Here is a 22,953-nt window from a genome sequence, read left to right as displayed (position 1 = left end):
ATCCAGCGCCACCAGAGTGTCAACGTTATCATTCCAGACAATCCTACCTGACGAATCCTGTACTCATCTACCTCCCTCAGAAAGCTTAGGGACAGCAACCCATGTCACCGAGTGAGACTGTGCCAATCTTAATATGAATACAAGGCAGTGTGTTTTCGCACCCCTTTCTATCAGTACTTCTGGAGTGCTTTCTGCAAAGCAGGTGGGCAGACCCGGAGGGACAGCCAGCCAGGCCCCCCCCGAGGCACAGAACCCCAGACAGAGGGTGAGCCTCGGGACGGCAGGTGAGCCCCGGGACGGAGGGTGAGCCCCGGGACGGAGGGTTTGCCCCGGGACGGAGGGTTTGCCCCGGGACGGAGGGTTTGCCCCGGGACAGCGGGTGAGCCCCGGGACAGCGGGTGAGCCCCGGGACAGCGGGTGAGCCCCGGGCAGCAGCACCGCCCGCCCGGCCCTGCCGCGCCACCTCCGGGCACGCACTTTCTGCCGGTGCCCGAGCTCGTCCCGAGCTAAGGACAACCCCGAAGAGCCGCACTTGGGACACATGACAGCTGCCAAGCGGCACCTCGTGTGCCGGGGCATCACCCCTCCCGCTGCCCGGGGCTCCCAGGCTGGCCCTTACCTGCGCCCGCTCGGCCGGGCCGGCTCTGCCCGTCCCAGCCCGTCCCGCCGCCGCTCGGCCCGGGCCCCGCGGCCGCTACAGCATCTCCCGGGCCGGGCCCGCCGCTCCGCCGAGCGCTTCGCACCGCAGGGCGAGAGAGATAAGGAGCAGCGAATAGCGAGGGAGGGGAGGAGAGGACAGGTCATTAGCAAAGCCGCCGCCGCGTTAGCGAGCCGGGGGCGGCACCCAGCCCCGGGCGGGCACTCCCGCCTTCTCCCCGCAGCCCCGGCCGGGACTCAGACACCGCAGCGGCGGGAGCGGCCCCAGGGCAGCACCGGGCATCGCTGCCGGCGAGGCGGGCACGGCCGCGGCCCCGGCGGGGCGGGGCGGGACGGGAGCGGGAACGGGACGGGAGCAGGACCGGGATCGGGACAGGGCGGGAGCGGCGGTGACAGGTCCCGGAAGTGAGGTCGGCACACACCTCCCGCCACGGCCGCGCGCCATTGGCGGCCCCGGGGCGGCCCCGCTGCCCTCGCTCCCCTCAGCCCCCAGCGCTGCAACACGCGCCTCGCACCCAGCACAGGCCCCTCACGCCGACCCCAGACCCCTCAGACCGACCCCAGACCCCTCAGACCGACCCCTCGCACCCAGCACAGGCCCCTCACGCCAACCCCAGACCCCTCAAACCTCTCGCACCCAGCACAGGCCCCTCACACAGACCCCTTAGATCCACACCTCACTCCCCTCGCACTCAGCACAGGCCCCTCACACCAACCCCAGACCCCTCACACCGACCCCAAACCCCTCACACCCACCCCTCAGACCCCTCACTCTCCTCACGCCCACTCCTCAGACCCCTCACTCCCTTCACACCCACCCCAGACCCCTCATTCCCCTCACACCCACCCGCCTCGGGTCCCTCAGTGCCTCCCGAGTTGGGGGCAAAGGGACAAGCCCGAGGCACTGAGACTTTGGGCCTGAGGGCAGGCATGGAGGGACCCATCGCTGTACAAAAAACACCACCAGCTTTCCAAAATCACATAAATGCGTGTTCACCTTCACGCTTGCACGTCATTTGGGGAGGGGGGAAACCAGAAAACCCACTTTAACACTGACCTGAGCTGTCCATGGCACAGTGCTGGGAGGAAACAGGACTCGCCTCAGTTGTGCCCAGTGGGAAGCTGATTGAGGCCCAGGAGGGAAAGGAGGGCTGTGTCCGGAGGGCCCGGCCCCACTGCAGGAGCACCACATCAAATCCCATGAATGTCCCATAAAGGTAAGTGCATGGCCCTGCACAGCACTCAGTGCAGGAACAAACAGTAACACCAGAGGCTCCAAAAGCCCCAGAGCATGGCTCACACCAGCCAGCAAAAGGCAATACTCACCACAGAAACACAGATAACAACAGCACTCACATTTAAATTTGGCTTTTTTAAGACTATTTCAAGCTGGTTCTGGTCAGTCTGACTCCTCAATCACTAGTGCTGCTCCAAGGTCTGCCCTAAGCCAGGCCAACACCCAATGCCACAACAATCAATTCATTTAATGGGTAAATTCCTAATTTTAACACCTACGTATTTCCCCCCAGTCTGTGTATAGGAGAGATCAGCTGATAATAAGGATCAGAGGCTATTTCCATTAGGGACATTATCTGAGAAGACAAATTTCTCCTTCAGTTTGGCTCCTTCCAAGCTGTTTCCCCTCCCACGTGGGCAGGGAAACTGCTGGGACTGGGGACATTTGGTTTGATTTCCCACCCTGAACTCTCAGATTGGGTTTCAGGTGTGTTTACAGGCGTGTTGTATTGCTGGTCCCTGAGTAACATGGCACAAGTGCTGCAGTCCAATCCCCCACAGGAACACCTTGGGATGGATGTCACAGGAATATATCAGTTCTGAGGGATTTATCTGCTGCTACCAATGAAAGCCTGGCCAGGCTGTCTGAGCTTTGTGCTCGCTGTCAAGATCATCTCGTCCTGACTCACCCACGAGCGTGTCCTAAAGGCAGTAAAAACACACATCATTTATTGGAATTTAAAATGATTTGTGGGCTGTTTCCTGTTTATGAGCTCTATGCTTCTCATCCCACACCAAACTTGCAGCAACCTCTGACTGCAGCACGGTCAGCAGGGAGGGCTGTGCTACCCCAGACATGGGGCAGAGCAGACTTAATACCTGCTTTGCAAGTGTTTCTTCTGAAAAACCTGGATACCTTTTGTCCATAAAAACAGCTGGTGTTGCAGAAGGCATCTGTAGTGAAAGAGCAGAATCCATAAAATATTTACACAGGAGACTGTACTGATTCCTTTGGTACTGAAAGGGTTTTTAAAGTGTAGATTACTGACCGGGTTGTGTAAATTTGTATCACAGCTTGAATCTTAACATACTAAATATCATAAACAGCCATTAGCTATTTAAATGTGCAAGCTTTTAGAAATCACAAATTAGATTATTTACTAGGCTTTTAGCTGGAATAAGATTTAATTAGAGTTATATTCTATTAATATGCAATAACCTTATTACTATTGGCTAACACCTCGACAGTTGTGAAACAAGCAGCCAGACCTGCGCAGTTGATTTTCCACCTTTCCAGTCACCAGCTGGCTTTGCCAGAGGTCTGCACAGCCATTAAGGCAGCATTTCTGTCACAAATCATTTTCATTTGCAGAACAGAAATTCCTTTTCCTTTATTTAAAGGCCAGATCTTCTGTAAGGATTCTGTGGGAGCAAATGAGCAGATCCAGGTCAGCCCAGACTCCCTCAGAAGGCTGGAACACAGACCACGCCAGGAAAGCCACCGCCTCCAGCTCAGGTAAAACGCAGCAAGTGGGCTGACCCTGCGCTCACGTGTTTGCTGTGGTTTCTCTTGCTGAGCTGATGATAGAGATTTGAACAGACAATGGGCCTTGGTTTTGCTGGGTCATCATGAGAGACTTTCCCAACAGGCTGATACAGCCACAGAGCCTCCCCATTCAGGTGAGTATCTGAGCAGGCACTGCAGATACCCAGTATCGGAGCCAGCCCTTGATCAGCTGAAATAGCACATGTACACTTTGGTTCTCTGAGTCAGTACTGAAGTTCTGCAGAGCTAACATGTGCTAGGTGAAAATTAGTATCATTGAATTACTCTTCTTAAATGGACCATTGCAAGGCAACAAGCTTCATGAGCAGAGGTCACTAGCAGAAATCTAGAAAACTATCCAAGTGTAGTTGAAGTCTTTTTGTGTATAGTTTTGTGCACGCTGAATCCTGCCCGTTTGTGCCTGGTCAAAATCTGTCAAAGCCAGAAGTCCTATGTGATAATGAACAGGAGATGATTTCTTCTAATTTATTCAATATACACACTATGCAAATTATTGTTAAAATTGCAATTCTCTCTCACCAACCAAATCAACTCCCTTAAAAAAAACAAGACAAGAACACTGTTGGAGCAGAGGAGACCTGTGGGATGTATCCACGCTGAGCTTTTCTGTCCCAGCAGAGCTGTCTGGGTTTGGAAACATCCATTCTGCTTTGCTTGGCTGTTGGGTTTAGGGCAGGCTGGATCTGAGGGCTGTTTTTTTATAGATGCACATCTCTCTCCTGGGTTAGAACAAAACTCTAAGACTAAAGGTGATAAATGAGAACATTTAGATAAATCATAAGAGACTCATCTGCCTCATTTCAATATGACGGTTTTTGGAAGGAATCAGGATGCAAGTTATAGGTTTACACATGTTCTGCAAAACTATTTAGACATTCATTTTTTAAAAAAGTCTAAGATGCAATTATATTTCTCAACAAAAGAAGCAATTAAAGTTGTTACTTATATTTAATTTTGGTTACAGACGTTTACCATGCCATCCCATCAATGTAAGGTATGGACTCAGCCACTCAGATAATTTATATCTATATTTGAAAGTCACTTTGCTTATTACTTTCCACTTATTAAAATAATTCATTATTTGTCAGAGTGTCAAGATCAAACATTCCCGGTGTCCATCCATCCCTTCCCGTGTCAAAAAGACTTCAGAACATTTGCATGCAAGATCACTGCACTTTAAACTTCTGCAGGATTTAGCAGATTAATTAGCAGGTTTTGGTTTTTGTCTCTGAGAACTGCTAAAAATCAATTAGCCTTAATATAATAAAATGATACACTTTTATAAAACAAGTCCCTCCTTGGTATCTTGAACTAGGTAGAAGTTCTGTTATTCTGTTACTGGGATTGATTGCTCCTTCCTTCCTTTGATGCTTTGATGATTCCTCCTATTTGGAAGGTTTTATCCTATTATCCTTGGAAATAGATGCACTCTTAATTGCTTCATGCATTTTAATTAATTGATCCCTGTATTTCCAGTCCTTTGAATGGAACACTATTTGAAGGTTTACTATTTCAAAGAAAGAGTTTCTTTCCTTATCCAGGCTTCTCTCTTGTTCTTACTTTAGGTTTGTCGATTCAGTGAAGTCTGCATTGCCCCTTTTCCCCCAATCTCCATTTCCCATTCAGTGTTTTATCTCACTGAGATTCTCTTCTTGGGTGACATCCTTAAAATCTGTCCCTGTTGTCCCACCCGTAACTGTGATTCATACCTTGCTCCTCAGCTGACTATTGCAACATCTCTCTGGCCTTCAGCCCAGCCCCTCTCCAGCTCACACTGTCTTTCACTGAGCCCTCTCAAGTCTCTTCACTGTTTCCATCAGCTCTGTACCCCTTTGATGTCTGCTTCCAATTCCCAACACTCCTGTCCTGTAGCACCTGGTGTGCTCTCCTTTAATAATGCTGCAGAAAACCTGCCCTTTCCCTGCAGAGCCTTTACACCAGCATGACAGTACAAGACAGAAGGAAGACAGAATGTTTGGTGGATCAATGTTTCCTAATACAATTATCAGCAACTTCTGCTTGGTTTTCTGTGTCCTCACGTATCGCTCTGCAGTGTTTATGTGCTCCCTTACATGCCTCAAGCAGCTTGTGCTGTCACTGCTAAATCCTCCCAGTGTCCTCACATCAGTGCAAGAGGAGTCTTGTCTGGCTTTAGTTGTAGCCTTAATGGAAGTTTCAGAAGTCTCTGGGGCTTTGCTTCTGTTTATGCAAATTTCAAGAAGGAATTGCTGTGAAAATGTCAACTTCCTGTCCTCTTCTCTCTCTGTAAATAATTCAGTCCAAGTGCAGAAATGAAAACGGATGTTGCAAGTTGTGTTTGTCTCTGAACTGGGTACACCTCAGGCCTAGTTCATGGTGCTGCAGAGGTGTGAGCACACCTGTTCAGCAGGGAGGTGCAGTGAAGTTACACACTGTGTTACAGCCAGAGCACCCAAGGAGGGGCTGTGCAAGTCATGTGTGCTTGTTCTGGTGCAAAGTCCGAGGCTCCTGAAAGTGAGCTTAGTAAAGCTCAGCTGCTTTGGTTTGGTTTTGACTGGGCAGTTAAAGGGCAAGTACAGGTGCTGCCGTTTCCACCGTGGTAGCACAAGGCACTCGTGCTGTGTGTCCTCTGCAGTGCATTTCCCAGACCTCCTCTAGTCACAGTTGTGCAGTCCTCCAGGATCCGTAATGCAGTTTCTTTTCCTTGTCATCGCTTGTACTACTCACCCCCAGAGGAAGGGTAAGTATTGTCAAGTAAAAATGTTGAGTTTGGGTCCTCAGAGTGTGTAAATGTGAGACTCAGTCAAAGCAATTAGCTGAGTAACTTGAATTGTTTTCCTACTCTGTTTCCACACGGTGACTAACACTTGCTGTGATACACATCCAGCCTTTTCCAACATTCACAACGGATACACTGAGCATGGGCCACTACTGCCTGGGATGAAGAACAATCAGAGTTCATTTCTGGGCTCTTTGCTCAATCACTGCACATCTACAAGTCAAATTTTAAAACAAAAGTAACACACGTGTAAACGTTCCTTTAAACTTTGACTCTCTGTGTTCTTGGTTCAAGTATTTCTCACTATTCTTTACACTGACCGGCTTTGCTACATGAACAGGAGCTGCTCATAATGTTTTTCTAAAGCAAGTCTGTACTCCTAAAATTGTTCAAAGTGTTTGATAACATAATTTGTAAACAAGATGTTAAATAACACAGCAGAGGGAGGTCAGATGAGACCTGAAAACATGCACATTGACTGTGCTATAAAACAGATTACAAGCTCATTCAGTGGCTCGAAATTGAGGCTCATCTCAGGCTGGCAGCAGAAAGGCCACAGTTTTCTGATTCTGTGGCCTTAGAAACATCCCAACACCCAGTTCCACCTTTTTTGTCCTTGTGCCACACTCCTTAATCTTCCCAGTTTCAGCTCCTTGCAGTGTCATGATGTGAACCAGATCAGGGGACCTCTTCCACTGAAAAATAATAGAAAAAAATCATCAGAAAATGAAAATCATTTCACAATCCAATTCTTGACATATGCCCCACACCCTGGAGATGGCACCCTCTGATGGAGGAGCTGAATTCCTTCCACCTGCACCACCTCCCCAATCAGCCTGGCATCAAACCCCAGCCCAGCCTGACCAAGGACATGGAGAAGGTGACGAGTAGTGGGGGATCTGAGGGATAAGGAAAGACAGCAAAGGGCTTATTTTGGTCCCAAGATGGCTATAAGGGAACCCTGGAAAAGGAGACAATTTTCAACTGCATTCTGAGGAGCAAAGCCAGAGGGTGTCTGTAGGAGTGGAGTGAGGACGAGTCCCGGCTGTTTAGATGAGAGGAACATCAGCAGTGGTGGGAGCCCTCTGAGCGTCGAGGGTTGGGCAAGGACGTCACTGCGGCAACATGAAAGCAGCAACTGCCAACACTGTATTTATTCAAACCGTAAAGAACAATTTTAAATAAGAAGGGGTTTCAAAGCTGTGTTTAGCTGGAAGATCTGTGTGGGAGAGGGGTGGATACCTTTGGACTTTGTTAATAATTAAGTGGAGGAGTGTGTTAAAGCCTATGGAATGGACAGTATGGTAGTAAAAATAGTGTGACTCACCGAGGCTGGAGGTGAGCAAACAGGCACAAGTAAACAAAATTGCACATGACAGATCCTTGTGCAGCTGAGGCCCATGTCTCCTCAGTGAAAGCAAGCCTGAAATGCTCCATTCACTTCTGGAAACCTCATGACCTCATGGAAATGATTTGATACTAAACCTGCAAGAAATAAAAATTATTGTGATCAGAACTAGATTAAAATCCAGCATGTTTTCCAAAGCTTTCCTACAGATTTGCAATATTCAGCGTATTTTCCAGTTTTCTTCTCTTAATAATCCCTGAGCTAATTTCTTGCCACTTAAAAAACTGAAATACATGAAGAAACCTTCTTTTCTCGGACCATTTCACTCACTCCAAATGCAGCAAGAGCCAGAAGAAAAATCTGGATTTATGGTTTCAAAGGGGAAATGGCAAGAACTTCTCTAAATAGCAGGCCTGTGAATTCTCCTTTACTGCACACTGGTGTCACCAGAGGTTTAGTTGTTTTAAAGAGCTTCCCCCTTTCTTTAACGAAGTTATCAGCTTTTGCATATATTAATATAACTCTCTCCCTTTTTACCTCTTCTTTATGGCTTGAGGTACATTTGGCTCTAGAAACTGGCAGAAAAAACCATCAAGTTTTAATGTACAGCAGCAAATATTCCACAGCTGGTGTCCTGCCAGCTGACCATCTCTCAGGGTAAAGATCCACTGGTTGTCTGGATTCCCCATTTCTACAGCCAGAGCTGGAGACCTCAAGGACTCCCAAGGCACTGGGAAATGCTGAGGAAAGGCAGACCACTGATACTGTTCCAGATGAAGCCAAGTACATCACACAAGAGTGGTTAATTAGAGATATATCATAGAGTTTTGCATCCATTTTGAGCCATGTTACCAGTTCCAGTTGCTTTGATTACCTAACTCATCTGTGTGTAACTCTGCAAATATTTGTTAGAGAACACAAAATACTTGCTGTTTATGCTGGGGTTCAGCATTACAGATGTTTGTTTCATGTCCAAACTGGGATTTGCAAATGTATCTGATGTGTTAGTATACCTCCACTTTGTTTCTCCTAATCTGGAACGACAAACGCTGTTGTCAGTGCACCCACCCTGTGTGTCCATCCGGCAGTGTTTGCACTCTGGGAGGTTGCTGTGGGAGCTGTGGCAAAGGTGAAGTGCCCAGTCACTGTCCCGCAGGTTTGTCAGCACACATAGGCACCAAAGCTGCTGATGCCCCATGCCCAGAGCAAGGTACATGTGGCACTGCCAACAGGGTCACGTGAAGGCAAGGCACTGTATGTTAGTACAGGGCAAATGAGGCAAGATTAACTGAGGGTGTGATGTGCTGACATCACCTAATTACTTGGTGGTGGAATTACAAGTGTTGTCTGTCCACTTTGGATTGTACAGTTAGATTACCTATTACATAGACTGTGCTCTAACACAAGCACTTTGCTGTAAGTAAAAACAATCCAAGCCTTTTTTTATTTTTTTTTTACCTAGTAAGGCTTTAATTACAACACAAAGTGAATAAACATCTCTCTTTTTTTAAGGGCAATGCCATAGGCTAATGTTAGGACTGGAAACTGAATCTGGAAGAAACCCTCAGAGTGAGGTGTCACAGGACACAGATCTGCATTTCACAGTGTTCTGGTAGCAACTCAGCATTACTGAAAACAGGAAATCCCACTCCTTTCTCCTGCTCTTCCTTCAGGCACAGGCTCCACCATTTACCTTCTTTGGGCTTTGATATGTTTAGTATTTTTCAGCCCCCAAAAAGGCCGGGCAGTTGTCTGCAGTGTAGTACATTGTGTTGCCTCCTCTGGGAGCCGTGGAAGGCCAGAGGGGGCACCAGGGCAAGGGGAGGACACTGGGAGAGGGCAGGAGGAAGCCAGACCTTCCCCCCTGCAGTTGTGTTACCTCATTTCACTTGTTTGTTAAACCACATCTTAGAAGGTGGTACAGGACACTCACTTTGGATATTTAAAAACAGGCTCAAAAGTGGTTGAAATCCCTCTTGGCTCATTTGGTTTCCTACTGCACTAATATTAGTTTTATTCCTCTTTTCTTCCCCCCAGTTTCAAACCTCTTGATCGGGTTCTTTCTTAACAAGCACCTGCTGCCCTTTCTTGCTCTCTTTGTATCAGTCCTTCAAGCCCTATTTCTTTTGAAACCTTTTTTTCCAGTTAGTTAACTCTTGCCTGGCTGCTGTCAGTGTAATTATACTAGAATTCTTGCTCCTATTTACCTCATTATTCCATTCTTTGTGGCTAAATTGTAGCATTTCACTCAATTTTGTAGAGTGCTGTTTGCCAATGCTTAGCTAAAGGTTCTAAGACAGTTTAACAACTTTCATTTGCTCCTAGAGAAAAGACTCGAGTCAGTAATTATATCCCACTATCAATCCCATGAACTATATGCAGAAAAATATGATTTATTACATAAATAAAAGTCAACTATACATTCAAAAATCAGAGTGGAATACTGGAATCAAAATGTACTTTGTCCAGACCCAATGAATCTCTGACTAAAAATGAAATGCAATGCTGTCTTTTTTTGCCTTAAACTCTGTAAATCTTAGAAGAGCCCACTTGGAACAACCAAAAAGTTTTTCCAAGTTTTTCTGTTTCTAGCTTTTATATTTTTTCACTCCAGAAATAAAAACTTTACAGTTGGCGTGTATATTACACTAATGATGCCGTAATGCAGAAATACAGCTAAGAGATGTTTAATTATTCTAGTCAAATTTCAGTTACCTTTGAGGCAATGTTTTCTCCTGGAAGGTCTGCACATGTTTTTTGTCCCCATGGTTCATGGAAGTCAGGCTGCCTTTCAACTATGATGTTTTTCTCAGATATCCACTCATGTCCATGCATTGGAAAGATGTGTATTTTTCTCCTGGAGAATGTACTTTGAAATCAGTTTCAGATTTGGTTACTAATCTGGTGGCCCTGCTTTTCTTTTCTGTAAACAGTGATAAATGTTTCCAGTGGGCACAAACCAGCAAGGCTCTTCACTAAGCAGCCTCCAGGCAGAGTTACTCTGTGTTGAAGGGACAACCCCTCCATTAAAAGAGAAGTTTGATAGTACAAGTGTGTGCAGACACCGAATGGCTCCTGCAACTACCCCTGTGTGCCGCTTTCTGCTCTGGGGCAGCTGAACTGCAGGTGGGGCCCAGGGCAGTCTGTGCCTGACACGAGGCTCCTGATAAGCTCCTGGACACCAAATATGTTTGATACAGCAGGCTACCATTTTATATTGTTTTTTCCATTCCTCCTCACAAGCCATCACAGCACTAGGAAAAATTAAGTTATTCAATTCTTAGACTTTGTTGTCTGATAACAAATTAGCAGGAGTTTGATACAACAGGTCATATTTTAGACTGACATTTTAACAATTGATGCATTTACATGACCTTTCTACAAGCACCATCTATGTGAAATGAGGCTGAGTGCCTGCCTACTGATAGTATATTCACACTTGCTGCAGAGAACCATTTTTCTCTCATTTAGAAGTATTTCTTCTTGCATTTGTCTTATGGCATTACAAGAACACAAATAAATGGTTTCCCATAAACAGATCTTATTTTTTTAATAGTCCTACTAAAATTTTGTGTCTACAAATGAAAAATACCACTCTGGAAATTATTTAAACCTCAAAATAAGATATTTTCTCCTTAAATTACTGTCTGGTTGGAAAGAAATGCTGCAGTTCCTCTTCTGAACAGACAAGCTTTAAGGCACAGCAGGATCTGAGCAAAGCCACTAAAGCAATCCAGTTTTAGCAAACCATACAGTACTATTCTGAATTACTCTGGGAATAGTTTCATATTACCAGCAGCTGGTTTAAAATAGTAACTGGACCATTGTGCCATCCCCTAAAATAATGGTTCTATCATAACAAAAATATTTGTGTGAAGTAAATGGACATTGAGTAACTGTGGACTTTTGTCCCAACGATTGCACTGAGTGAGGTCAGGTTAAAAACAGGGTGGAGAGAAGAGGAAACACTGAGAAAACACTACTTGGACCCCTTTTCCATACTGCTGCTTAGAAGAGTATCCATTTATCCCTCTGAACAAAGAAAGACTTTGTTCTGCTATTAAAAAAGCCCCCAAGCCCACCCTCCCCAACCTAAATAAACATACTTCTCCCTTATTCCTAATGCATAGGACTGAGCTTTGAGAAAATGCTTAGTGTGTGATGGAACTTCAGTTGGTCACCCTCTGTCCCCTGGTTCCTTCAGCTTTGTGTCCTGCGTTTCCAGCCCCGTACTGGACACTTCCCCAGCATCCCTCATTTTGGGGCACAGCAGCTGATCCGTCCCTGTGCTCGCACTGCCTGCCCAGCTGGCACTCCCTTCTGCAGGGCAGGAGACCACAGCAGCAGGCAATCACTAACTGGGTTTCTCTTGGCTATTCAGTTGCAATTTTTATGTAATTTGTGAGGCCTTAATTTCTTTGACGCTAATATCCCTCTAGCAGTTGTGGTTTCAGTCAGACTGTGGAGTTGCTGGGTGCACAACATCCCAGTGTTCACCTCACAGGGCCCAGCTTCGATGCAAGGGACAGGAACATCCATCACCACCTACTTTGATCTGGTACAAATTACAGCAAAAACCTGCCCTATACAATTCAAAATCTGCACCTACTGCACTTTATTTTCATCACCATTACCAACAGCTTCTCTACTGATTTTGGTGCAGCAATAACTGAAATTTCTGTGTTTCTGTGTGTGTTGAGAAATTCCATCTTTATACATAGCACACCAAAACCTACAGATTCCTCACATGAAATCCTAACTAAATGTTCTGATTTGTGAAGAACACATAAGCATGGTATAAATTTGCAATTCATAGAATCAAAGAATCATAGAATGAACTGGGTTGGAAGAGACCTCGAAGAGACATAATCAAGTCCAACCCTTGATCCAACCCCACTGTGATTCCCAGACCATGGCACTGAGTGCCACATCCAGTGTCATCCTAAAAACCTCCAGGACACAGAATCCACCCCCTCTCTGGGCAGCTCATTCCAATGCCTGATTACTCTGTACAGAATTTTGTTCTAATACCCGACCTAAACCTCCCCCGACAGAGTTTGCTCTGACCTCTAATTTGTATTTCTCTCTGCACACGAACGCACAGCCCAGGCAGTGCAGGGGTTGTTTCCCCACCTGCGGCACCAATGCTGTGTTGGTGGCAGTGAGGAGAGCGATAAACACCTGACCTCTAGTGGCAGTTGGGGTGAGAGGGGGAGACACTGGAAAGGCAGGAAGGAGGGGTGATGGACTCGCCTGGAATTGTGAAGTGGAGCCTGAACTTTCAGTAGTTGCTTTGTTAGCTTTTGTTTAATTATGCTTCCTAACAAGACCCCAATTCAGAATCCAGAATATATTTGTTTCTGAAACTTTTCTTCAGGTTTATTACTAATTTTAAGGAGTGTGTGCCCTATTTCCAAAAGAAATACAGCAATGTCCTAACAGGTTTTATCTTCATGTAGAAAGCTTTGGTTGTTTCCTCTCCACGCACACACAATTATTCCACGAGCCCATTTGGGTCCTCATTACACTTCATTCCTGCTCCTCACTGACACATAACATGTCCCCAGTGAAAATAGACACTTCACTATCAGCACTCTGGACATCAACGCTTTCATTCCTATTGGGCTAAAAATACAGCAGCTGTTCCATAAACAAAGGTTATAACCTTCCTAATCAAGTGGTTAACCCAAATATTAAATCGCCTCCATGAGAAACAACAAGTCTTGTTTTTAGCCCTGTGGGATTACATTTCAAAGCACTGCTTTACACAGACTTTTTCCCAAGTACAAAACCATTATCTGGAAGCTCCAGTTAAACCTCCTTTTTGTCACAGCTCTGTGAGGCCTTCAGGCCACCAATACAGCCCTTGTAGTGGGCCAGTGGCAAAGCTGCAGGAAACCTGGAGCAGCAGCAGTTTCAAGGGGTCATCACTGCGCAAGTTGGAGTTAGAATAACTTCTGCTTATTTCCTGAGGTCAGAATGAAAACGAGATTATGTACAACTCAGATCATTCTGTACATTAAAGGCAAGTCAATACAGCTATGAGTAGTGATGATTTCTGGGGGGAAAAAAAGGCAAAAAAAGCTGTGGTGGCAAATTTCTTAGTCCATTTAAATGATCAGATTAACAGGAGTAAATCTGTGTTTTCCTTATGGCTCCCAAATGCTGATTTGAGAAGGGCATAGACCTAGGACTATATTGTTTAATTTTAATGTTTCTCATTTAAAAAACCCTTTAAATTACCACAGCTGTGTCCAAATATCTTTTTATGTTTGAGCCTTTTTCATATAAAAAATCTGCAATACTTTTCATCCAGTAGCCTCTGAGAATCTGATTTTACTTCTGTCTGTTGGGACTAGTTCAAAATCTCTGTATCTTCAAGGTGCTTTGGCACCCGCCCAAGATACCCAATGGCTCGTCCTACAGAAGGTGTCAAAGTGAATTAACAAAAATGGATGTGAATTTAAAGTGAATATAACTCAAGCATATATGTAATTTCTCTATGGACACTCATTTAGGAGTCAGCTGGCCATAATTACCTTAACTTAATTCACGCTCAAAGTGAATTAAACTCGAGTGAACTAATGGTTTATCAGCATGTGAGAGACACTGTACAATCAGCTCAGTGTAAATTCACAATTCATCAGCTGCTGGGCTCTGACTTCCCTGGTGGAAATGCAGTGTGCCCTCAAGGTGCCTTTGTATGAGGTAACTTAATTTTTTAGGGGGAAAAAACTGCTATATATGGAAGTGTGGGCTGATTGGTAGCAGGTGCAGAAGTGATTGGATTTCAATGGTGCTGTGCCTACAAAAAAAGCTCAGCATTTATCGTCTTTGCAAATGAAGTTCCTCTGCCATTTCGTGACCATAATGGCATTTTCTACACTAAAGGGTCTGTTTTGAACTGGAGAAAGCCAAATAGCATTTTTGGTGGTTCCGTAGCAGGGGAACAGGTCAATTAGTACCAAGTACCTGGTGTACCATTGACTCAGATTGTCATTCACTGTTCAGTAAATCACTCTGGAGGAGTGCAGAGAGCCCTGAACCATTTCTGAATGAAACCATCCAAAAGCAGTTACATACTACAAATTTACAGTTACCCAGCCTGGTTTAACTGGACTTGACAATTCATCTTGGTATTAATTTTCCTCTAAATGATCTCCCACCTTTCTTTATTCACTCTATTTAACAGCATGTTCTGTTGGCACAAACAAAGCCATGCAGTAAGAAATACAGAGAAATATTCCCCCTTGCAACACTCCTTCCAATTTACCCAGCACTGTCAGGCAGTCTGTGCCATCATTATCCAGTCAGGAAAACATTCAGGGCCTGTTCCCTGAGCCACTGCTGCTCATTTTTCCAGCCCAGAACACTTGTGCCGTGGCAGTGCCTTGTCAGATCTGGAGCCCTTCCAGTACCTGAGGAGCACATTAACAGAGCTCCCATTCATGGCCAGTTCTGTCTAATTTTAGTGGAGCTGCTATTTATAGTTGCATGGCTGTGCTCACTCCTGTGAGAGACTCACCACTGCTGGGCGTGGGGGAGTGGATATTTCTGTGCTGTTTTAGTTGGCACACGAGAAGCTCATGGTTGTAATTTACCCAACTCCAAAACACTCTGCCATCCTCCCCAAGGAGCAGCGATGCTGCACCAGGAACACTGTGCCACTGTGGGCTGTGTGGTCCTCGGGCCAGTGAGGAGCTGACTGTGCTCATACACAGGTGACCCAGGAGTCAGAGGACAGCACAACATCACAAAATTGCTGTGTTACTGTAAGCAGAAAGGTTTCAAAGTCCAGAGCTTGGAGGGAGGGGGAATCTGGGGTCAAATCTCCCTGTGCTGTAACACCTGTAAAACAGGTAATTTGAACTGAATCCCTTTTGCCTTGGCTCCCCACAGAGGAGCACATTAATAACAGTGGCAATAACACCTACTTTTGCACCACAGCTCCTGGTGAGAATTTATTCACTACCTTTACAAGTAGCTTTGAATGCCAAAAAAATTTATGGGAAAGAGATGGTCCAATGTAGACTTGGAGGTCAAATTTACACACACAGCTGTTGGACTGGGGCATTTCATCAACTAACACTCCTCTGTGTACCTATGCACCTGTGTGAGTGTACAGACACCTGGCAAAAGGAGAGAGCTGAGAGCAAATCACTGTGACAGCTCATTTTGTCTTGCAGCAAAACATGCAGATAAAAAGCAGGCATTGCAAGACTATTTCGTGTAGAAACTACACAGTGTTCAAACTACACAGAGTCTGGTGCTGCAAAGTTGTACAATGACCCTTGGGAAAACATAAATTGATCTCTTCAAGTTAAAAAGATACTTTTTGTACTTTGGATGTGTTTTAGTAATTGATAAATAATGTTTAAGTAATTGATAATTTGCTCCCAGTTTTGTTGGTGTGACAGGGTGGTCGTTGAAAAATTAATTTTTTGTAAATTGAAACTGGTGAGCAACTCATTTTAGATTTTCAAAACAAATGCTGGTCTTAGTAAAAGAAGGTTTGAGTCACAGAGTTTCAGTAGAGATTGCAGCATTTTGGCTTCAAAACACCTAAAGCTGATGGTATCTACTCTTGCTTTGTCTCTATATGGGCCTCTGTTATGGATAATACTCATCTCCCAGATTTCTACGAGGTACTGGCAGGGGTTGTTTACTGTCTTTCTGATGGTGGACCTTGCTTCCATAGGATACCTGTTCTGATCATCCCTCACTGTTCCTCCAGTAGGCAAGAACAGTTAGAAGTTGGAACAGTTACCACTACAAGAGCGAAAAAACAATCGTTGTCCTCATCAATCCTAACTGCATCCTGATTCCTACTTAATTTGTGTATCACAAAAGGAAAAGGACACTGAACCAGCAGAGATTTTGGTTCAGCTGAAATTCATATTCAGCCTGACTGGGATTCTGCTGAGAACTGGAACTGAACCAGAAAAGCAATTGAAGAAAGAAATAATTGTGTGGCTAATGTGGTTCACAGAACAAAAAGCATTCTCTCTGTTAATTTGCAGCTGACTACTCCCCATGACAAAGTCCATGCCCCCCAGATCCAGAGGCCGTGGGCTGGCAGAGATTGTCCTTTCTCTGATGTTCAGAGACAGAAGCGTGTTTAGCTGCACAGTTCTATCAGTAAGAGTGTTGTCTCCCTCTCTCCTCCTCTGGGTAGCCTGTCTTGTGTTGCTTTGTGGTGTCTATTAAGCAAATAAATTATACTGTCCACACTGTTTGCATTTAACATGTTTTTGCAGCCCTTCCAGAACAAACTGACACACTTCTGAGGCTTCCATAAATTGTACTTTCTTCCACACGTTCTTGTGACCTGTGGATGCATTATGCTACTTTTCATTGTTAGACTAGATTCAGGCCCAATGTGACTTCTCTCCAAAATGCCTCCAATTAAACTACTACACCAACACCTGCTGCTCTAAACCATGCAAGGAGAGTAAAAAAACTGTTCATGTGACCAGCCACAGAAGCTCCTCCTGCCACTACCTGGTCTCAAATGAGGCGATAACTGAAGAGCCAGTAACAATGGGCATGCAAAGCAATGGGAGATTGGTGCCTCTGGGTAACAGAAAGTCTTTATGTCGGGTGTGCACAAGCACTGGATATTGTTAGTTGAGAGGCTTCTTAAGGGAAATTGAAGTCTAAATCATTCGGTGTCTCCAGGAAGAGGACTATATATATTTCACACGAACAGTGAGAGATTCTATCACCAGGGTTTGTGTGTGTGTGTGTGTGTGTGTGTGTGTGTGTATGTGTATGTGTATGTGTATGTGTATGTATGTGTATGTGTATGTATGTGTGTGTGTGTGTGATCAGTGTGTGTGATCAGTGTGTGTGTGTGATCAGTTTGCTTTTGATTAACCTTTTTCCTTGGCTCTGGAGCCCACAGCATTCACTTCAGCCAGGGAATCAAGGTTTACTACAGCCTTCAGCTGGGACAAAATAAGCTCTAGAACCAGAGAACTGTTTAGAGGCCTTCAGTACTGATTCAGGGCTTTCTTCTGCTTGTAGTTATGAAGTGGAAAACTATACCTATATTTAGGAACTTTGGGCTGTTTCTGGATCTTGTCCACCAAAGAAGGCACAACAGTTTCAAAGTTCAGAACTGATCAGAAATGTCTGTTATTCCTTTATCAGCAGTAGGGTCTGTCCCTGAGTCTTTGGGCATTCAGGAAAGAAGAGGCACAGAGCCCCAGCTGGGGTAAAAGGTTCAGCCCCCTCAGTTACCCAGGAGCTGGCAGCTGGTACAACACATCCTGGCCAGGCTAAATAGCTACGTCCGCTTTTGTGCTCTCAAACTTGCTAAAGCCCTGGCAGGGAAGCACAGGATGATCCCTGTCCCACAGATAAAGACATCATGTGCCCCTTTCTATGCTGCTGCATGTTTTGAGCTTTATTTAAATATGTATTACACAGCCTGCCAAGACATGCAATGCAGTTTAGGCTGTGACTTTATACTTTGATTCTATCATAAAATCTGAGTTGTGTGTCCCACTGGAATGATTATAATTGAGCACGCAAATCAAGTGCAAGGATCATGACAGGAAAAGCAGAATCAGAGGAACGTCTTCTCTTGCACAAGCCGAATATCTATTATTATAAAGGCAGGGGAACACAATGCAAAAAATTAACTAGCAAACTAATGGATTACCCCAGCAAAGGCTGCTGCCAGCTCAGACTGCTTTAAGCTGGAAGTCTGAGCCCAGCCAAACTGGGGGACTCCCACAAATACAGCAGCTTTGAGATTTATCTCCACAATGTTCTTCTCAAGCCAAGTCACTCTTGCAAAGAAAACATACCAAAGACGAAACAATTCAAAGGAAAGAAAGTGTAGCACTTGACAGCTTCTTTCCAAAACTCTTTTAAACCAGTGCTCCTGCCATAACAAAAACAGCTTTTCACCACTTGTAATTCAACTGAAAAAGTGCTTTCAGAAAATGAGACTGTCCTTCTAAGGATCCATCCTCACTGAGACAGGAGTGCTAAGGATACTGTGCTCATCCCTGTATGCCACTCACTCCTCCAGCCCTGGAGCTACCAAGGGTACCACAGCACATGCCACAGAAACCATCTCCCCTGGTTAACCACCACAGCCTGGGAAAAAGCAGCTCGTTCTGATCACTTTGAATCTGTCCTCCCCTAGGTCTGTTGCTTCATGAGACAGGAGCCAGTTGTGCCTGCTCACTTTGTCCACATCACCAATGGTGAAAGACTAAGCTGAGGACAACTACTCAGCAAAAACACAGGACCTCCTGATGAGGCAAGTCATCAAAGCCACACTGAGGAACAAAAGGAGGCAGCATGTTCGTACTGTACCAGGTCTTGCCATATATCACATTATCAGTGATACAGCTTATTCCAAATACACGAGAACTGACCAGTAGATGTTACACTTGCATTTGTGCTGTAGTGCTGATGTTTCCAAAATGTATTGCTTTTGATGTCAGGATAAACAGCACTTGCTGTGAGGACATGAGAAATTCAGTGTTCAGTTGAAAAGCAGACTGCTGGAGAACATAAGAAGCCATGGATAGTGGGAGGAAAATGTAAAATCACTCACCCTCCTGTGGAAGCCATTTTGGAGGAGAACAGGTATCTCAGAAGACCCAGAGTGGTGACTTTCTTGGGCTAAGGCCAGGCTTCCAGGAACTGCACCTGGAAAAGGAACGGCTCAGTGACTGAGCAGGGTAACAGACCTCCTGTAACGTATTTCCAGCAACTGGTTTATTCGTCTTTAAGCACATTCTGTGTTGAAAAGGGCTGCTGCTTTGTAAAAATGAATCACCTCTGAACTCGGTCAAGTAAATCTGTCTGAAGAGGAGGCAGTTTTTTGTTAACTGTCAGTGCTGATGTCTGTTTTACAAGAGCCCAGAATTCCTAAGAAAAGGTACTTCAAACATGGACTAATGGCCTGTGAAATTCCCAAAGAGCATCTAAGGACTGCTTTGATTTAACTTTCCTTGCTCTAGAAAGGAGTTACAATGTGAGCAGTAATAAGCAGCTGTAAAACTGGAGAGGATGTTGCTCTGGAAGCTTAGAAGAGCAGGTGAACTATTATTTTAACTGTCATGTGCCTTTCAAAAAGAACATTTCCCCTCCCGAGTTACCAAATAAACTCACCAAAACCCCAGGCAGTGGGAGCCTTCCTATAGCTCCGGGCTGTAAATCAGAAGAAAGGCAAATTTGTTTCCTCAGATAGAGAAATAATAATAAATCTGAATGAAAGGGAGCACACCAGACCTCGTCTTACTAATGGACAGAATGAGACAGTAGCTGGAGGCGATTACTGCCCTGACCTGAAGGGAAGCAGCTCCTGTTCCTGGTTTCTGGTTCAAGAGCAGGATCTCAGCAGCAGGAATGGGCTGAGGAGTCAATTGTTGGCTGCAATTACAGCTTCCCTCCCTCTTGCCAGCTGTTTGGATTTGCAGCTTGACACAGAGTGTTTCATGCAGGCCACGGTCCCCAGGTGAGTCCCCGCAGCTCTGCCCTTGTGCTCCATTCATTCATCCTGCACCTGCTGCAAGGTCTCACATCATTCGTCTGCAGGGCAAGGGCAGGGCTCGTTTTTCCTCTGTGCTACAGTGCAGGAATAATTGATGGCAATTTGTAAATAACGCTGTGAAGTAGAATTGCTTACGGCATTACCTTCCTTGTCACTCAGTCCCATCGATGAAATTGGGCACAGCTCTGGCTCCACGTCTCCAGGGAAGGCCATCACAAATGATTCTCCTTCAGCTCCAAAAGCACAGGAGCTCTGCTAGGCTGATGCACAGACAGAAAGCCCACTTGGATCAGTGTGGGGTTCCTACCTACCCTGCTGCTTTGTTTCTGGCATTCTGCCTAAAATTCATTTAATTCACCAATGGCATTTTGGGATTTCCTACATGTGCTAAATTGTAATAAAACTCATCCGCTGGTGGCAAAGTCTCTCGGTTCAGAGGATTACGGAGGGTAGGGCTGCCTGAGACAGCTGAAATCCACTTGAGATTGAAAAGGTGTGAGCAGTAAATAAAAGGAAATCCTGGATCACCATATAGCATTCAGCTCCCACACTTTGACCCCCTTTGGTCCCTTGTATGTTTTGTTAAGATCATATTTCTTTATGTGCTGCCTGGCTTAACAGCCATCATAAATCTGTGGCGTGCAGCAAGAATAACAGGGAAGGCACCAGGTAATACAAGGGGCTCTAATCCCATCCCAGGCACTCAGAGGGAGCTGTAAATCAGCCTGGAGAGGCTTTAGATGGGAGAAGCGGATCCAAGGCTGGGAAGGTGGTGGCAGCCTGGCCCCATCCACCCTCAGGCTGAGCCCACCCTCCTCACCAGGGCAGGGCACAACCTTCCCCTCCTCTGCTGCAGGGAAGCAGCTCCCCCTGCCACACAGCCCGTGTTCTCTGCTCTGGCCCCTCCTGGGCTCCCATCCTCTCCTTCCCTCAGCCATCAGAGGATCTAAACTAAGGAGAAATTCTAGCAATCCAGTGAGTAACACATCCTCTGTGTTGCTGCTGCTGAAAACCATGGCCTGCAGTTAACCCAGAGCACAAAAACCCAAACCCCCAGAGTTCTTACAGTTCTTCATACTTGAACAGTGATAAACCTACTTCAGGCACTTTTTCCCAAAAAGTGCTGCCTGCTTTGGGGGGATAACCTGTGGCTGAGCCAGGCAGCTGCACATTGGTGTATCCCGGGCTGGGGCACAGCCCAGGCATCACTCACATGGAGGGGTTGCCTCCCCTGGCAGAGAACACCAGGTCACACCTGCCTTGGCTCACGTGTGGCCAAACCACGTCTTGTCTTCAGCAGCAGCCCCGGGACAAGGAGCCTGGGCAGGCACAGCCCTGGGGGAGCTGCCTGAGCCTCCTGGGAGTGCCGACACCCCACACTGTGTGCTCAGGTACTGACCTACCCCAGGCAGATGCAGCTCCTCCATGGACAGCTGGGAAGAGCTTGAGCTGGGGATAGACTCCACATTCACAATAATAAAATTCTTTTCTTTGCCCTAGTGTGAGAAATCTTTCAACTGTGGAAGCTTTCTCAGGCAGACTTTGCCAATACTCATTTTACTCAAGTTTTGATACAAAATGTGAATGGTTACTTTTTCCTGTCAGATAGTAGAACACAACAGATGTCTGAAATGTTATGTATTTATAAGGTTTGTTTGTGCTACAGGACCTGCCTATCCTGTATTGGCCTTTTTAGCCACCCGCATGCTTGCAGCAAGTGTGGGTAGTGTCCTTCCCAAATCTTCGTTCGTGAAGTGTAGCCATGATGATGATGTTGTGCTACAGTTAAAACTTATTAGGCTTTGGAAAAGCTGAATTGCAAAGGGCAATGAAATGGAAACTTATTTGTCCATTTGAACTTCCAAACTCAGACCCTAAGCTTTGGCAACATGGAGACATAAAAGGTGAGTCATTGAATCCAGGGCCATCAATCATTTCATTTTACCCACGGTAAACAGGAGAAAAAGGGAGAGACAGTGAAAACACAACCGAAGTTGAGGACATGTTGAAAATTTAAGCGAAAAGAGTCGCTCTTCTATTGTAACCAGACGTCAGCAGAGGTCAGTAGAACAAGCCAGGCCTAAACAAGAACAGCACTTCTGGGATTCCCCACCTGATTTCAGTCACTGCTGCAACACCACTGTCAAGCTTGCGGGGTGGTTTTTTACCAGATGTGAGAGAGGTAGCACCAAACCCAGGCTAAAACCAGAGGGAAGAGTGTGTGTGCTTCCACAGGGGAATTACCTGCCCAGAAGGACTGCGAAGTCAGATGAGATGAAACCTCCCAGCTCCCTGAGTGCTGCGCAGTGTTTGAACAGCTCCACATTGAAAGGGAGATGTTCAAAGGACCAGTCTTGGTGTGCAAAGGAAGGTTTAAATTGCCTTTTCTCCTATTTGTGGGTATGTTTTGCATGCTGAGGAATAATTTCTATGCCTACAACCAAACCCAGCACCTTGCTGGTGTATTCACTTTCTTGCATAGATTTGTGGTGTAAGTTCACATTCTCAAAATACATTTAATGGACCCAACATGTTCTGTCCATGGTTTTCCAGGTGCAATTTGTGCCTCTCATATAGCAGAAGATTCCCTTTCAGGGGCATTAAAAGTCATGGAATAAGCCTACTTATGGGAAACTGAGGAACCATCTGGTTTTTGGTTTTCTAATTCTCATTCTTTTCATTGTTAGAGTTTTTTACTTGCAACAGAAAGCCTACCTGATGAAGAATGTCATGTGACTTCATCTGGTACTATTTGTAAAACACTGCAAGATTCCTGAGGGACAGGTAAGTTGAACCAAACTAGTGCATTGCTACGAAAATTTGTTGCACTCAAACTCAGATGTCAAGGAAATACCAACATCCTGAATGCA

The 22,953-nt window shown here is 45.5% G+C and overlaps 1 protein-coding gene and 2 long non-coding RNA genes across 4 annotated transcripts in view; 1 reads left to right on the top strand and 2 right to left on the bottom strand.

Moving 5' to 3' along the window:
* The window catches only part of PPARA (peroxisome proliferator activated receptor alpha), a 32,823-nt gene extending 31,789 nt beyond the window's left edge, over positions 1 to 1,034 (bottom strand). The window contains exon 1 of the mRNA XM_071551508.1: positions 620 to 1,034. The gene's annotated coding sequence lies outside the window, so the exon portion shown is untranslated. The remainder of the gene's footprint in view (positions 1 to 619) is intronic.
* LOC139670174 (uncharacterized) lies at positions 27 to 8,090 on the top strand. Of its 2 annotated transcripts, none has more exons than XR_011697427.1 (3): positions 27 to 284; positions 1,735 to 1,874; positions 3,295 to 8,090. It is a non-coding gene; the product is annotated as an uncharacterized lncRNA (long non-coding RNA). The 2 variants fall into 2 exon arrangements; XR_011697428.1 differs by lacking the exon at positions 27 to 284 and adding an exon at positions 1,005 to 1,067.
* Positions 3,627 to 20,628, bottom strand: LOC139670175 (uncharacterized). Its single transcript, XR_011697429.1, has 3 exons — positions 19,142 to 20,628; positions 7,546 to 7,703; positions 3,627 to 6,913 (listed from the first exon to the last, which is right to left on the bottom strand). It is a non-coding gene; the product is annotated as an uncharacterized lncRNA (long non-coding RNA).
* Positions 20,629 to 22,953: the final 2,325 nt, after the last annotated feature.

Source organism: Pithys albifrons, chromosome 3, assembly GCF_047495875.1.
Source record: "Pithys albifrons albifrons isolate INPA30051 chromosome 3, PitAlb_v1, whole genome shotgun sequence".
NCBI classification, from domain to species: Eukaryota; Metazoa; Chordata; class Aves; order Passeriformes; family Thamnophilidae; genus Pithys; species Pithys albifrons.
Note: the sequence above shows the minus strand (reverse complement) of the source record. Positions and strands in the feature narration are given on the sequence as shown.